The following is a 14,787-nucleotide window of genomic DNA, read 5'->3' as shown; positions in this document are numbered from 1 at the left end:
CAGAGAGAAAAAAAAGTATTTTTGTTACAAAAAGATTATGTGATAACAAAAATGGGTGCCATGAGACACCATTAATAGACAAGTTAGCAGACCGACCACCTTGTAAAACATTTGTAATGTTATTATGGTCATTCTAAAATTTTCAGCCAAACTTCATCATCAGTGTGGTTTGGTATCATTACCTCTCAGAATTCACCACACTGAACTGAGCTAAACTGAACTGAACTTAAACTCTAAAAGCTTAACTGACACTGTTTTAATTTACGATCTTCTATGTGAAGCTGCTGTCTTGAGCATCTGCGTTCCTAAAAAGCAATCTCCTCCAAAAGCCACAGCGCGTTTATTGTGTTTCGTCTTCTGAGGTGCAAGTAATTTATCATGTGAAAAAAGGCCCACAGTAACTTCTCTTATATATCACACCAAATTACAATTTTCTTTTTGATATTTGTCACCAGCTTTATAAGAAGTGATGGTTTTGTTTTGGATGGAAACACTGTTTTATTTGCAAATGTTGTATGTGATTTTCCTGATTTGCACATAAATCTAACTAGCATCTTTGAATGGCAAATTAGCTAATGATTCCAACATTCTTTAAAATATTAGTATTTTTTCTGAAGAAAGAACCATATGAGTCTGTGTAAATAGGGAGTGAACTTCCTTTTTTTTTTTGTTAAACAAAATTTTAGATTACCAATAAAGCGTCCTTGTAATTGTGCATAACAACATGAAGGGCATCTTTAAAAAATGTCCTTTACCAAAGCTGTCACGTGTCAAATGTTTATAAATCAGTTTCCTTATAGCCTTTGCATCAGATGAATATCTATGTGGAATACACAAACATGACAAAATATACTGTATACCTTATCTGCATCTAGATAATTATGGTCTCAAAGCAAACAGTCAAATGAAAATTAAAATATCAAAAATATAAATGATGATTTATGCTTACTATAAAATCTGTATTTTTATATTTTTATCTTTAAAAAATGTGTTGACTTTTGACTATTTCATTTTAAATCCATTTTAATTACATTTAAAAATAGCAATGCCATTTACAATTCAATTTATTTCAATGTTTCATATTTTAGTTCCCATTTTGTATATATTACTGAAACTTAGAAGTTGTTTTATCACAAAAAAAACACACATACTCTTAAGAAATGTGTATATTCTAGTGACTGTGCTTGTGTTTATACTGTAACGTCTATTGAAGCAAGCATTGAAAAAATATGAACATTTGAAGCAAATCTAAATAATTATCATCACGAGTGAAGGATTTGGTGTTTAGTGATCAGTGAAACATAGTATGAACAAAAAAATGTGCTTATAAATATTTAGTGTCGCCTATAGTAAAAATATCAGACAGACTACTAATAGTTTTTTTTGGTACCTATAAAATTAATTTAAATGATAATATATACATGCAGCTTTGTTTCTTTTAAACTGTATGTTTCATAATGATTTGTAAGTATGAAAAAAATGTTTCACGACATATAAAAAAAAATATTGAGTGACCAAAAGTAAAGTAAAAATATCATACAGGATATGACCCCTGGTGCACTGTTCAAATGGACTACCTTTTTATGTTCGGGATAAAAACATCTACTGAAATAAACTGCTGTAAAAATGCATCAGAAATAATAAATAATAATAATAAATCTGTTAATTAACCTCAGTCCTGATCAAAACTACTACATTGTTTAGAAAATGAACAGGATTTTGACTCTTTAATTGCCAAGTTCGCTAAAGATGTCACTGATTTGGTGAAAAATCAGTGACATCTGATGTTTTTTTTTATACCTTTATAACAGTCTTAGACATGTGAACGATTAGTAACAACATTGGCTTTGATGTATTGTTAGATTAAATTTTTTTCTCCCTAATTTACTGTTGGTGACTGTTTTTGCCCCATTAACTTTCATTATGACCACATTTGATGGTGCATAAACACACAGTCTTTGTTTTTGTTTACTCCATGTAGTTTTGAGAGCTAAGATGCATATTTAAATTTTCTTAGACACATCGAGATAAGTGTATAAATGTCACTCTCACACACTCACAGACACGCATACACACAATTTAATTTGCTCTTGTACTCCATATAAAATCCAAAAACTAAGCTTTTTTTTTTTTTTGCACAGGACTCAAGGTTTAATGGTGCTAACTGACGATCAACAGTTAAAATTACCAATATTACCTCGAAATTTTAATCAACAAGGAAAACCACCAACAATTAAAAATGCATGATTATATGATGTCATGGTTTTGTAATAAAGAAATGTGCTAATAATGGATGTCAACAGGGCAAAAACAGCCACCAACAGTAAATTAGGGGGAAAAAATGAAAAGCAATCAAAAACAATGCATCAAAGACAACGTTGTTTCACATGTTCAAGGCTTTAATAAAAAAAAATCCAGTCCAAAATAACTTTTTATATTGAAAATTATTTTTTGTGTGTTTTCCACCAAATCAGTGACATCATTTATGAATTTGGCAATTAAAGAGATCAATTTTCTAAGCAATTTAGTAGTTTTGATCAGGACTGAGGTTGATTAACAGATTTCTGCAAAAAACAATTGATAAAAATATTTATCAGATGCATTTTTACAGCAGTTTAATTTAGTGGATGCTTTCATCCACAGCATAAAAAAGGGTTGTAAATTTGCCCAGAGTGTATTCTTGAGTTTTGTTTTTAATTTCAAAACATTTTCTCAAAATATGTGTCAACATAAGATTTGTCCCCAAAAACCTTTCTGCTAGCTGAAACACAGAGAACGTTATGGCCAAAACAAGACACAAAGTGTCCCCTAGAGTGGATGAAAACATTCCCAACAGCACATAGGGGCTAAAAAGGTCTTTCAGTATTTAAGGAAAATAAATCTTAAGGATAAAATCCTTTCTATTAACTGTATGATTCATAATAACTTTCAAATATGACTAAGAAGTGTTAATTGTGTTTTGTTAGCAATTTTCTTATCAGCACGGAGAACACCACCAGGAATGTTCTGTCTTGCTTCTCACTCTCACACAGTATGTGCAGGACATTTACAACAAACAAATCCATCGTGTCATCCCATCAATATTTCATGTCCATATTTCTTAGCACAGAGAGAAGCACTGAAACTTTAATGGTCGCTCCGTTGCGTGTCCTGCGCTGCTGAAGTTGACTTTGTCTTAAAAATACCTGAATAATTCAGCAGAGCAGTGAATTACAAAAAAAAAAAAATGCTTTGAAACCTTGGGGCCTTGTTATCTCTCCCTTCAACCAACGCACACTTCTGCATGGTGGCGTTTTATGTAACCACATTGTGTAAGAGTTACTTAAAATGAACCCTGAGTAGAACTTCTTTTTTTCTTTTTTTTTAGGGCAAATTGAGAGTTATGTGAAGTAACATGCTGTTGTGTAATTTTATTGTTTATCACATTACGCTTTTAAAATGCTTTAAACGCATCACTTTACATTTCTTTGAGATGTGTTAGAAGCTGTTTGCAGCACAAATACTTAGCTATTGGATAATCTGTGTGTTTTAAATCAACTGTCTCTTGGTCAGAATGTGCACAAAATGACTGCAGTGCACAAATTGTCAACAAAGTGTGTCTCGTTTTCTTTTATTGCATAAAGGTGGCGGTGGTTTGAGTCCATTATGAATTGGCACAAATGCCTCGTAGACATCCTGGAGTCTTTTCTGTCTTCGCTGACAGGAATGGTTTTAATGGAAGCCAAATACTGCTAAAAGTGCAGGTTATGTGCTTTACTATTAGAAGGAAATTTAGACAACACAATTTTCAACTAAAACCTTTTTTCTTTTCTTTTTTTTTACATTTTGCAGACACTGAAAAAAGAATTTCTGCTGCATGTTCAAACTACTTATTTCAAATAAGTATTTTAGGAAGACGTCTTACTTTTATATATATATATATATATATATATATATATATATATATATATATATATATATATATATATATATATATATATATATATATATGTATATATATGTATGTATATATATATATATATATATATATATATATATTTTAGCGATGAAAAGTTTTATCGATTCTTAAGCAAAATAGAAAATAGAAAACTATCTCTGTACAGAGTCAAACTTTTACCCTGTTAACAAACTCAAACAAACTAGTTCCCAACTATTGCAGTCATTTGGTTATAATTGAATATGATTAAAATTTAATATACAAAAGCCAAAAAAATTTGAGGAAAAAAAACTAAATGAACATAAAAAAGATAAATAAATTAAACAACAGTCCTTTTAAATGCATTAAATTTGCACTGTCATAATATTTCTCTCTCGTTGTAATCTGACCCATTTCCAAATAGTTACTTAAGCCATTTGTTAGCATAATACATTTATTTATTAATTTATTTATCTATTTTTACTTCGATTGAATTTGTGTAACTTAACCCATTTGTGTTGGGACAACATGAAGGAATTGTGTGGAACCCAGCATTTTTGGGGCTTGAAAATGCAAACATTTAAAAGCATGCTTCATCAGCCCAAACTCACGAGAATAGACAACCATACTGTTATCTGAATAGTGGGTAATTCCTATGATTTCATTTGTATGAAGGTTAAAAAAATTAAATCCTACCCCTAAATCCAACTTTCATTGGGGGATGAGCAAATCATGCTGAAATGTACGAACGCGATGGTACAAATTCATACTAATTAATCAAAAAGTTACGAATTGACATTTTGCATTGGTTTCAAGTTTTTATAATTGTGTTTGTGGCGTCCACAGAAGCAAGCAATGGAAAAATGAACATTTGAATTAAATCTAAATAGTTATCATCAAGAGTGAACAATTTACAGTGTTTATACTAATCGTTGAAACTTAGAATGAACAAAAAAAATGTGCTTATTAATGTTTAATGTCTACTAAACTGAAGTGAAAATATCACATAGGCTACTAAAAGCAGGCTCGGATTAAGAACTCAGGGGCCCCTGGGCACATTGTCTTGTAAGGCCCCCTACCTGGCCCTACCCCTATAGTTGAATTTAAAAAAATAAAATAATATAATAATTGTTAAATAAAATGAATCTTTAATTTGTTGCCCACATATTTAAATAAATGATATATAGAACATATGTATTTATAGTATACAAAGATTTAACTTACTTTTTACATTGAATAAAAATACTAAAACTATTATGTATAACACTATAGTGTGTGTGTGTGTGTGTGTGTGTGTGTGTGTGTGTGTGTGTGTGTGTGTGTGTGTGTGTGTGTGTGTGTGTGTGTATATATATATATATATATATATATATATATATATATATATATATATATATATATATATATATATATATATATATATATATATATATATGCAGCTAAATAATATGTCAGTAAACAGATTGAAATCTTAATTGGACATATAACCCAGCTAGCAAAAATTCATTTGGCTTAAATTCAGCCCACATCAGACACTTACATCCGGCCCACTTACATCATGGAATGATGGCACTTGGGCGGTCCGCGCCTGTTTGCCAGATCTGGGCCACAATTAAGCCATAGCAATACCATGTATTAGCCAGAATTCAACCAAATAAACCAGAACTGACCCTATTCTGAGCCACAGTTTGCTTTTATTCTGGTCCAGATCTGGCCCGCACGAGACACTTATATCTGCACCACATACTGAATGGTATGATGGCTCTAGGGTGGTCCAATCCTGTTTGTCAGATCTGGGCCACAAATAAGCCAAAGCAATACCACATATTATCCAGAATTCAACCAAATAAACTAGAACTGGCCCTATTCTGGGCCACAGTTTGCTTTTATTCTGGCCCAGATCTGGCCTATTACTTCTAATAATGGATTAAACATTGGTAAACATCAGTGAATTATTTTATTTCATCACAGGTTGTGCCTCACTTCATTTTGTTTGCTGTAATAAACACACTTTTCAAGCAAAGTTCTTAAAAGTTACAGCAGTTTAAAATAAATTTTATAATAAGAGGTTCAGGGCTATAGACCATATTTGCCATATCTTCTCTGAGCCATAGTAGGCTCACAGCCGCAATAGCCTGAGCTTACTGTGCCAAATATTTGCCAAAAATGGCCCACATATGTCTTAAGATAGCTGGGCCACTTTAGGTTTAGACCCAGATTACCCTTAAATGACTATGCCACTATCTTGCCACCTGTGGCCCACATTTGTTCTCGGTCATTTTGGCCAAATTTATCATTTTCAACATGGGCCATATTGGGCTTACATTCAGATTACATTTTGCCGTAAGTGCCAAATCTTTGCCTTAAATGGCCCATAAATGAATTTGAATCTTTGGCCCCCCTTTGCCATTGTAAAGGTGGCTACTTCAGGCTCACATTAATTTTGTCTGGGCCGAAGGAATACCACCAGTACCGCATAACTGCCTAAAGTGGCACACATTCGTCTCTGGAGCAATAGAAGACGGTCATGTGGTCTGATGAGTTTTGATTTACCCTGTTTCAGAGTGGTGGAAAAAGTGGTTCAGGGAGCATGAAATGTGATTTTATACATGGGTTGGCCACCACATAGTCCAGACCTTAACCCTATTGAGATTCTATGAGATCTGTTTGAGAAGACTTTGTGCAGCAGTCCAAAACTCCTATCATCATTACAAGACATTGGCAAAAATTAAGACAACCCTGGATGGGAAAAAATGTATTTCTCCTGAAATAGATAAATATGAAGACTGCTTTTTAAAGCAGTGTAATTGGTATTGAGATTGGTAAGTATAAATTTCAAAGAACTGTGTGAATATCTACATTCATGATATCCACTTGTCAAGATATTCGATTTGAAGCTCGAAATGTACTGTAAAAATGCTTCCCAATCGCATTCATGTAAACACTATGTTCGGATTCATCTATGAGAAAGAAACAAAAAATGTCCATGTTGAAGCCAGGGGTTTAGAGTTTTAACAGTTAGGGCCTCCAGCCTCATTTACTGAATTCACAAGCCATTAAATCTATTCTCAGAACAACTGATTCAAAATTAATTATTTGCAAAGGTTTCAAAGTTTTGAACAAGTGTCGAAATCGCCAAATCATCTAGTCAAAGCAAAACACTTTTAAATGTTTGTCCACTTGTCTAGTGAGAAAAGTGTCAAAGCAAAAGAAAAATAAATGATTCTGTCTTTTGGGAGACAATAGCTCCATTTATATTGCACTTTGATTTTGGAAACTTTGCAGATGTTTTATATTTAATTGCATAAAAGGTCATATCCAAAAAAAAGTATGTAGGGTTAATACATCCATACTTCAAACAAACTTTATATTGTGTCATATTGCATTTTTGTGTTCAGTATAGTCCTACTATACAAAAGTTGTGAAATTATAATGAATGATTCAGGAAGAAAGGAAGTGAGGTGTTGCTTACCTAATGTGCATATATATCTGTAGTTTGGGTTCTAATGGAAATGTTGCTGACAGAAATCCCTTTAATCATCTGGGATACTTCTGGGAATTCAGTATATTCAGTCTTTCTTAAGATAAGATCTGTAATGATTAGAAAATTGCAAATGCGGCCCTAATTTAAATGGCATTGCTTATAAAACAGATCAAATTCTTGAGTTATTTGTAAATGAAGGAAACTGAAAGTTTAGTTTTATATAATTACATTATAGGAAACTTACAGTAATTAAAAATTAAGTAAATTAAATATAAATGTTAACTTTTATATAAACATTTACACATGTTACAAATTATACTTTTGTTTAATGCAATATAATAATAATCAGATAAATTATAAATCTTTGTTATCTTAAACACCTATTTTTTTCTTGATGAATAGTATCTTGTATAATATTTTAACATTCACCATGCTTCTGACAACCTGTAACAACAACACATGAAAAAATAATCTCTAAAATACTGTCCCAAATCTAAAAACGCACTCTAAACAGTCAGCTAACTACTGACGCAAGAAGTCACGCAGTCAGCAGTTAAAAAAAAATATGTTTTTTCTTAAATAACTAGCAAAATATCAAAGGAGGCCGAGTTATTTTTGGCTTGCCATATGTAGCTCCATCAAAGCCTTTGATGCCAGATCACATGCAGCACGCTTCATTTATTAAAGAGACAGGGAGATGATGCAGCAGTCACGAACACAAGGACTGTAAATGTATCGTGTCGCCCGAGAGCAAAAAACAGTCTTTAGTAAACCTCCGCTCTTGTTAAACGCATTATCAATGGAGGGCGAATGATAAAGGTCATCTTCTCAAAGTATCTCTCAGCAGGTCTCTCTCTCTCTCTCTCTCTCTCCCTCCTGCACGTGATAAACAGGTACACGTGCACAGTTACTCATAAACCAGACTTTCCAGTTCAGGGTACAGCGAAATGCTTTGTTGGATTTATTAAGACATCAGAGAATGGAGGCTATTCAGCAAATTAAAAAGTAAAAAATAATAATAAAATAAAATAAAAAATAACAATAAAATGTGAAATCTTGGTAGTTTACTATTCCTCTATATAATTTAGATTATACACAGAACTGTTTTAAGTTGTTTATCATTTTACATAAACCCCTAATGGCCAAATATATATATATATATATATATATATATATATATATATATATATATATATATATATATATATATATATATATATATATATATATATATATATATATATATAATTTAACAATTTATTTAATCTCTAGCTGTTGAATAAAACTGCTTTGGGTTTCATTTACTAAGCATGTATGCATACAAATTTGTAATGTGTTTATGACAATGTTCATACACAAATGAAAAAGTGTTGCTTTGTAATATATTAAGATGTATTATAATTTTAAGAAATTAACATACAAACTGTTGTAAACACAGGTACAGAAACTTTATTTATAGCTTACTTGTATATTTTATCTATAGTTGTTATATATTTATTCACTCATTCATTTTCCTTTAGCCTAGTCTCTATTTCCAGACGTTGCCACAATGGAATTAATTGCCAACTATGGCAAGAACATGCAAACTCCACAGAGAAATTCTAACTGACCCAGCTAGGACTTAAACCTGCTGGGTTGTTAGTTACGCAGGCGCTATCTGTGATAAACTGTGTGCTGTGATATTCGCCCTGGTCACCACTGTTGTAGCAGCTGGTGATTTGTTGCACTGTGGCCATGCAGTTGCTGTGAACAAAGTGCAGTAGTGTACATTCCCCACAGTTGGTTGATGGTTCATTGCTTTGGTATCTGTGCAACATTTTTGAAAAAGGCTCCCTCACTACAACAGGGCATAAAGCAACCAGGACGGTGTACAACAATTATGAGGAATAAAATGCGATATTTGCACGTAAATAGACACATGAACTTTTTGAGTTTACTTGCTTCATTCGCACATCAAAATCACTTCACAATAGACTCAGATTTGCGTCATGGGCAGGGCTTCTGTTTGCCCAGTGACTCTAGCTTCATTGCTAAATGGCTGATATGGATTTTATTGAGAGAATAGCTGTACTTTATGTGATTTAGGAAGGCTGATAAACATTGTATATTCGTTTATCATTCGTGCCACCTCATTTGTGAAAATTGCACCGCAGGATGTCTATTTGGTCTTTGCATTGACTTAACATGTAAATCACCGCATCAGGTCTGAACGCAGCATTAGGTTAACACAATTTGTACTTCATCAAAGTCCAATAAATCAACATCTTTCTAACACCAAATGTTCTACTGAAAAAGAGCTTGATACCTCGGGTGGCATCTGAAATCCTTGCAGCGATGCACCTGTGACACTGTTGGGTTGCCAGGTGCACTCATTGTTCTAGGCTGGGGGTGGTCATAATGAAAAGGTTTATTGATGTATGTTAAATATACACAATTTAGTCTTGCTCTTTAAAAGCAGCTTCATACACTACTGGTTATCTGATGAAACATAATGACTAATGCAGTTTAGCAATCACACATGAATCACTGCAACTTTTATTTTGTGAGTTCGCTATTAATAAATTGAAACAACAGTGCAAGAGTACCAGTACAAGTACCACAATGAAGTGTTTGATATTGTTCTATGATTTGATTACTGTATTTGATTTGATATGGCATTATTTATCTAAATCTATGTAAAAATTCAGTTTTAGGTTAGCTTTTTAAGGAAAGAATTGTTACACCATTTGTTTTGAGAATGTAAGCTTGTGAACTTTGGTGTCCAAAGCAAACACATTTTGGAGCAACCAACTAATCATCAATAGGAGTTGCAGACTGTTTTTGAACAGATTTCCCACTTGCCCTATGTTTACCTTTGGTTGAATTAACAGATAGCCCATTCCTCAAACTCATCTCATTGGTTGAGCCAATACTGCTGTATCTGGCTGTTTAAATGCATTTGCATTTAAATGCAATTACTGTAATATATATATATATATATATATATATATATATATATATATATATATATATATATATATATATATATATATATATATATATATATATATATTAAAAGATGCAAATACTTTGCTTTCACTTTGGATTTTGGAACCAATAAGCCTCCATGACTCAGTTCTGTGCTGGAAATGAAAGCACCATGTGAATCTGTCTATTGCTGAGAGTCGCTGTCAAGATGGAGAGATGAGAATGAGAATATATCAGCTTGGTGTGAATGCGGTTCATTGAGGCCAACACAGTTCAGCTGGTATCATGATTTGCACACACGTTGCCATGGTATTTCAGTCTTTCAGCCCTCGCTGCTATTGCAGTCTGTATAATAAAGCTCCATATTTCTTCTGTATTCCCTCTAGTTAATCATTTTGTCCTTCTTTCGGTTGACTCAGGTCGACCTACTTAGCACAGAAGACTCTGTCCTCTTGTCTTTCAGACTCGTCAGTGGATTAATCTTTTCCCAATTCTCCTTTCTCTCAACATTTTTTTTTGTCTTTCATTCCATATCCCCCATAGTAGCATTTGGAAGTACTTGCAAAATATAACATTTGCATATGGATACATATTATTGTTTTAAGCAATGAGCATGCCAAGATTATTTTGATGCCAACATGATATATAATGCTGATTTTTATTTTTGAGGTTGCTTTTATTTCCAGAGGATTTTGATATCAAGTATATTTGATCTGTTTTTTTTTTGTGTTTGTTTTTCATTGGAATAGCAACCCCTCTTTGTTAATGCTAACAGTTTAAAGCAGAGATTCCCAAAGTTGGCCCATGGTCAGTGTTGAAGAGTAACTAGTTACATGTAATGGGTTGCGTCATTTAATTACAAAATAAATGTAACTGTAATTTGTTACAGTTACTGTGAAAAAAAAATTGTAATTAAATCACAATCACTTATGAAAATATTAAAGATGGGGAAACATTTAAAAAAGATCTTTAAAAATCTGAATAATATTAAACTTTTGCTTTGCCTATTTTTGATATGCACAATGCCTTCTGCTCAGGCCATTTATTAAAGCAGTTCTATTCTTTTATAACTACATTTCTCAGTAGTGTGGCGGTAGCATTGCTACTTTCTAAATCAAGTAGATTTTTCAGTTGCAAAGATATTTTTTAGTCAAGTAGTGCAGTAGCACAATTTACATTTCCTGTTTGCTGATTAATTAATGTCACAGACATTCACGTAGCTGTGAGGCCGGTGTCTAGCCAATGAAAATAAAGCCATATGACAGCAAGAACGCTCTGGTTACTAAAGTAACCCAAATGCTAATAGTGGATTTTAATCCACGAATGGGGATTTCGTTTCAGAAAGCCAATTGTCTGAAAGAGTATATAATGGGCCAATGAAATGGCAAATGAGTTGGCAGCGTAAGCTTGCGCACGTGTGGCTTATTGCAATTAACTCCGCATATAAGTACAGGGTAAGCAAGGAAACGCTATCCTTTTAAGCTGAAGAGACTGACACTTACAGCTAAGGAACAATCATTATGGCGATGCTATATAGCATTTCTGTTCCCCTCCTCGGGGAATGAGGGTTACTTTAGTAACCAGAGCGTTCCCCTTCGGATGGGGACCTTTAATGCTATAAGTGGATTTTAATCTACGAATGGGGAAATGTCTGGAAAACGCCATAATGACTGCACCCTACCTTCGCCTCCGATGAGAGGATAGCCAGGCATAGCGTGAGCGCTCCTGCATCAAAGAGAGGCGCGGTCTTCCAACAGGATTCCGGGCTCTTACTTATCCTAGTACAAAGAAGTTTTACGTATTTAGCTATATTTTTTGGTGTCGCAAGTGAAATGCAGCCCCGATAGGGAGGACGCTGCGGAGGCCACCTGCTACCCAATGGGAGAAATAATGGCAAAATATATGGATAAGCCCTGAGAAGGGGCAGTACGCATATAATAAGATGGTTAGCGGAGAGGAAAGACACGGGTCAGCTTGTGAGGGGGGACTGCACTGTGGCTGAATAAGCATATGGGATCGCGTAGTAGGGATCACGCATAGCGGGCACCTATACCCAAAACGCGGGCTAACCAGCGGGCAGACCTGCAACATAATGGGCCAGCAGGTGACTCCTTCACTGTGTCAGTGCAGGGGGTCTCAGAGGAATCTGCTGGGCTCACCTAACGGGGAACTTTACTGACAGATGAAAAAGCGCACGTATCTCCGTGTTAGGGAGAATGGCGCAGCAAGCGTGTTCCAACACCTTAACCGAGTTGTTTCCTCAATCACCAAGGGTTACCTAATACCCTTGAGGAAACCGGCTCTACTCGCAGATTGTAAAACCTTGCAAATGTATTAGGTGTCACCCAGCCAGCAGCTCTACTGATGTCTGTTAGAGAGGCGCCGGGTGCACGCGCCCAAGAGGATGCGATGCTCCGAGTGGAGTGCACACGCACTCTCGGGGGACAAGGCTCGCCCTGGCTCTGGTAAGCGAGGGAGATGGCATCCACTATCCAGTGGGCCAACCTTTGTTTCGATATGGCACTTCCCTGCTGTGTCCGCCATAACAGACGAAGAGCTGCTCAGATGATCTAGAGTTGTCAGCAGAGCTGTCTTCAAGGACAGAAATCTTAAAGATATTGAGTCAAGTGGCTCAAAGGGATCTGTACGCAGGCTCGTGAGCACGAGGGCGAGATGCCAAGAGGGCATGAGAGGGGGGCGGGGTGGATTAATTCGCCTAGTGCCTCTGAGGAACCGGATGATGAGGTTATGCTTTCCCACGGTGCTGCCAGCCACCATGTCATGATAAGCGGAGATGGCAGCCACGTAAACCTTGAGTGTTGAGGGCGACAGCCTGCTCTCCAGTTTCTCTTGGAGGAAAGAAGGCACTACGCTGATCTGGCATCATATGTGGTCTCATATGGAGTTATCTGAGCGGCATGACAGCGGCTGCAGATGCCATATGCCCCAGGAGCCTCTGAAATAATTTCAGTGGGACCACCATTTTGTTGTTGAGCTCTCCGGAGTCCAGCTCCCACCCGAGAAAAGAGATCCTCTGCACGGGGGCGAGTTTGCTCTTTTCTTGGTTGACCTGAAGCCCCAACAGGTGGAGGTGCCGGAATACCTTGTCTCTGTGCATAATCAATTACTCCCGAGAGTGGGCTAAAATCAGCCAGTCGTCGAGATAATTAAGTATGCGGGTGCCCGCAAACCAAAGGGGCACTAAGGCACACTCCACAAGCTTGTTGAAGACCCGCGGAGACAGAGAGAGCCCAAAGGGGAGGACTTTGTATTGCCAAGCTCGACCTTCGAACGCAAACTGCAGAAACTGACGGTGGCAAGGAAGAGTGGAGACATGGAAATACACGTCCTTCAGGTCTATTGCTGCAAACCAATCCCAAGAACAAACGCTTTGGAGGATGCGCTTCTGCGTGAGCATTCTAAACGGCAGCTTGTGCAGACAGCGGTTCAAAATGCGCAGATCTAGGATTGGCCGTGACCCACCGCTCTGCTTGAGCATGATGAAGTATGGGCTGTAAAACCCCCTCTCCATCTCGGCTGGAGGGACCGGCTTGATTGCATCCTTCGCCAGGAGGACAGCAATTTCCTCTCGCAAGACAGGGGCGGACAGGGGGCTGACCCTGGTAAAATGCACATCCATGAACTTGGGTTCGCAAACTGAATCGCGTAGCCGAGTCTGATTGTGTGTATGTTACATGTCTATGTATTTATCATTTATTTATTTGTTACTTTGTCGCCCTCTTGTGTTGTGTTGCTGCTTGTGTTTTCATTTAGAGTTGATTTCCTCCGCACCTGCAGACAATTCATCGTCGGCTATTTAAGAGCTCGCGCTGCAGTGATTCAGAGACGGGGATTTGAGCGGCCGTCCAGACGTGGAGTTGTGCTCCTTTGTTCTCAGCCTGTGTTTGTTGTGTTTCCTCCCCACACTTTATTTATATTTGATTGTTTAATTAATAAAACCCCTAGACTGATCCATTTGTGTTTTTCCCTCATTTAATGTTGTGACTGGGGTCGTAACATTAATTGGGAGCTCGTCCAAAAAAGTTTAGATTGTGTTCGTCAGCTGTTTAGTGTGGGAGGAGAGATGTGTGGCCACCCCGTTCATTTTGTAATTCGTCTGGATATGCTTTCGTGTGAGTGACCTCTTGCATCCCATATGTGAGTATTTGCCCTATTTAATTTAGTCGCCGGGTAGGTTGTGGACCTGCCACTTTGTTATTTTGCCTTTCTTATTTTTGTGGTTATTCGGAGTGGAGGTATGCTTCAGAGCACTTGCTGCTGATCTATCAATTGGGTCAGTATGCAGTGTTCATGATTTCAGCATTTAAAGTCGCCTCGAGCCCCTAACGCCACTGAAGACTAGGGAAAAATATTGTGTTGAATGGGGTAAATACATTAGTTTTTTTAGGGGATTGCATTT

General features: G+C 36.1%; 1 long non-coding RNA gene across 2 annotated transcripts in view; it reads right to left on the bottom strand.

The window, feature by feature from the left end:
* Positions 1-14,787, bottom strand: part of LOC141380025 (uncharacterized) — a 66,603-nt gene that overhangs the window by 21,269 nt on the left and 30,547 nt on the right. Inside the window, exon 2 of one of the 2 annotated variants that reach the window (XR_015520487.1) lies at positions 7,389-7,507. The exons of the other annotated variant lie outside the window; for it this stretch is intronic. This is a non-coding gene — a long non-coding RNA (uncharacterized LOC141380025). The remainder of the gene's footprint in view (positions 1-7,388; positions 7,508-14,787) is intronic. 2 annotated transcript variants of the gene reach the window in all.

The sequence above is a fragment of the Danio rerio genome, chromosome 21 (genome assembly GCF_052040795.2).
Source record: "Danio rerio strain M-AB ecotype USA chromosome 21, GRCz13ab, whole genome shotgun sequence".
Lineage (NCBI taxonomy): Eukaryota > Metazoa > Chordata > Actinopteri > Cypriniformes > Danionidae > Danio > Danio rerio.
This window is presented reverse-complemented; position numbering and strand designations above follow the sequence as displayed.